The sequence below is a fragment of the Herpailurus yagouaroundi genome, unplaced genomic scaffold, assembly GCF_014898765.1.
Source record: "Herpailurus yagouaroundi ecotype Mexico unplaced genomic scaffold, PumYag 166, whole genome shotgun sequence".
Lineage (NCBI taxonomy): Eukaryota > Metazoa > Chordata > Mammalia > Carnivora > Felidae > Herpailurus > Herpailurus yagouaroundi.
In genome coordinates this window covers 28,555,255-28,558,386 of record NW_024412407.1, presented here as the reverse complement: position 1 = coordinate 28,558,386, position 3,132 = coordinate 28,555,255, and the positions used below count along the sequence as shown (strand labels likewise).

The window sequence follows — 3,132 nt, the reverse complement described above, 5'->3', positions numbered from 1 at the left end:
CCTCCCGCCTCCCCCTCTCGAGGGACTGTCCTTTCACGCCCCAGAGTGAGGGGCCCAGGCCCCAGGCTGCCTGTGCCCCGCTGCAAGGGCAGGGTCCCTCTGTTGAGGAGGAAGGGCCTGGCCAGTCGCAGCTTCTTTCCTCCTGAGCTCCCCGTCTCTGTCGCTGCACCCTGCAACTCCCACCCCTCCATATTTATTTCCCTGGCCCCCTGCCAGCCCCTCCATCTTGTTCTCTGGGATTCAGGCCTCCCTTCCGGACATGGAGAGTAACCTGTCTGGCCTGGTGCCTGCCGCCCGGCTGGTGCCTGCGCTGCCTCCCGCCGTGACCCTGGGGCTGACTGCGGCCTACACCACCCTGTACGCCCTACTCTTCTTTTCTGTCTATGCCCAACTCTGGCTGGTGCTTCTATATGGGCACAAGTGTCTCAGCTATCAGACGGTGTTCCTGGCACTCTGTTTGCTCTGGGCTGCCTTGCGCACCACCCTCTTCTCCTTCTACTTCCGAGATACACCCCCCCCCCCCACCCCGAGCCAACCGCCTGGGACCCCTGCCCTTTTGGCTTCACTACTGCTGCCCTGTCTGCCTACAGTTCTTCACGCTGACACTTATGAACCTCTACTTCGCCCACATTGTGTTCAAGTCCAAGGCCAAGCGCCGGCCGGAGATGAGCCGAGGCTTGCTGACCGTCCGGGGGGCCTTCGCGGGGGCCTCGCTGCTCTTTCTGCTGGTGAATGTGCTGTATGCTGTGCTGTGCTGTGCTGTCCCGCCGGTGCCGGGCACAGCCCTGGGCCCTCTTGCTGGTGCGAGTCCTGGTGAGCGACTGCCTCTTTGTCATCTGCGCGCTGTCTCTTGCTTCCTGCCTCTGCCTTGTCGCCAGGCGGGGCGCCCTCCACCAGCATCTACCTGGAGGCCAAGGGGACCCGTGTGTGCCAGGCGGCTGCAATGGGTGGCGCCATGGTCCTGCTCTATGCCAGCCGGGCCTGCTACAACCTGGCAGCCCTGGCCTTGACCCCTGGCGCCGGCTGGATGCCTTCGATTACGACTGGTACAATGTCTCTGACCAGGCGGACCTGGTGAACGACCTGGGGAACAAAGGCTACCTGGTGTTTGGCCTCATCCTCTGTGTGTGGGAGTTGCTGCCCACCGCCCTGCTGGTGGGCTTCTTCGGGGTGCACCGGCCCCCGCAGGACCTGGTCTTTGGCTCCCCTTCTGACTTCTTCGACCGGGCAGGGCACTGTGAGGATGAGGGCTGCTCCTGGGAGCGTGGCCGGAGCGAGAGCACCAGCACGTCAGGCAGCCTAGGCTCCGGCAGCTGGTACGGCGCCATCGGGCGGGAGCCAGCCTGGTGCGGGGGGAGCCAGCCTGGTGCGGGGGCAGCCAGACATGGACCACTCATCTGCTCTTCTCCCAGGTGCTGGGACCAGGTGGCCACCACCACAGTCTCTACTCCACCCCGCAGACGTGATCCCCTTTTGTCCTCCCCCCAGAACACCCAGACCCCAGTCCTCCCATCCCAGGCCCTGCCACACCCCCTGTGCCAAGTTCACCTGCCGCTTCTTGCCCAGGATCATGGGAGGCTGTGGCTGCCTCTTCCCCTGGCCAGCTCTTTGCTACTCTTGTCGTAGTGAGCTTGTGCTGTCCCCTAGGATGGGGGGCATGGCCCTGGCTGCCAGATGCCCTACAGCACCTTGGCGTGACCTGCCGCCTCTGCTTCTACACTGGAGCCAGCTACCTCTCCTGCACCTGCGGCTCAATAAACAGTGTCTGTGCCCCTCAAAAAAAAAAAAAAAATTAAAAAAATTTTTTTAAAATTATTTGACAATGTATGTTGTGCTAGCCCTTCTCTTTTGAGAAACAAATTTAATAGTCGTGAACTAAAACAAGAATGTGCAATTAAGTAGTAAACTGTGTGCTATAGATTCTCAACAATAAACATTTTTTTTTCTTTTTGGTTAACATAGCAGCAAACATCCTGTCATACTTTCTTCAATTTTTCATTAAAAAGTTCAAGAAATATCATGAAAACACATAAAATGGCAACAAAAATAGAAAATAAAACAAAAGTTAAATGCCAAAATTTAGATATTATATATTGAAGAAGTAAACAAAATAGTTTCTTTTGTTGTTAATCTTTTTCCATTTATTATACTGGGCACTTGGTAGTGACACTTTCATTCTAGAGATTCATGTACTTTGGTTATAGAAAATTTTCTTGTATTATTTTTTGATAATTTCTCACCAGCAACATTTTATCTAGTCTCCTTCTGAGTGAGTCCATTAGTTGTATGAAATATCTCTTAAAGTAATCTTCTTCATTATATTCTCTCTTCTATTACCTATCTAATTGGTTTTTTGTTTTACTTTACAATATTTCCACAAGATCATTACCTAAATCTTTGATTTTTATATTGCAAAAATCCTACTTTAGAACTTTAAGAGCTCTTTTTCAAAATGTTCCTCTTTAAAATCAGGTCCATCTACTATCTCATTGATACAGTAGCTTCTTTGATTCCTCTGACATGTTATGATTATTATCTGCGCTGCCTGTTACCTTCATTATCCATTTCTTCCTGCTATTTTATTTCCTGTTTGTTCATTTTCCTAACTATATTTTATGTTAAATTTGCCCCTCAAATATTCAGTCATCCCAGGCTGTCCATTAATTTTCATGAGGAGCTGAAAAGCTACTTGGAGGGTCTTTGGGTAGGAGTAGGCTTGTGCACTGGTAGCCTTCATTCTGAGGGTAGTCAGAGGGCTAGTTAGCTTTGTCATTAGAGGATCCCAAATGTTAGTAGCTGTAGGTCTTTATCTCTTTATTTTCTATAGAAGAGGATCTTGCAGTCACCTGCCTGGAGACATCAGCCTAGCTGCAGCCATTCTGGAGATAGTGGGAAGGGTTGGGGGAGTGATCCAGTGGTTCAGTATGAAGACCTAATCACCTGTTTCCGGAATGGCTTTTCCCACAGTCCCTTCTCTATGCCTCGAGTGTAGGTGCCCTAATCATTGGGTTGTCCATAGAGCAAACCTTTGGTCTCTTGCTTTTCTTCTAGAAATTTTACATTTTTGCCTGCGGATCTAACTGCTTCTTAAAAGGATTTTTGAAAAATCACCCTGCTTTATGCTATTTGCTT

The 3,132-nt window shown here is 50.8% G+C and overlaps 1 pseudogene; it reads left to right on the top strand.

The window, feature by feature from the left end:
- On the top strand, positions 1-1,726 carry LOC121038853 (integral membrane protein GPR137-like; annotated as a pseudogene).
- Positions 1,727-3,132: the final 1,406 nt, after the last annotated feature.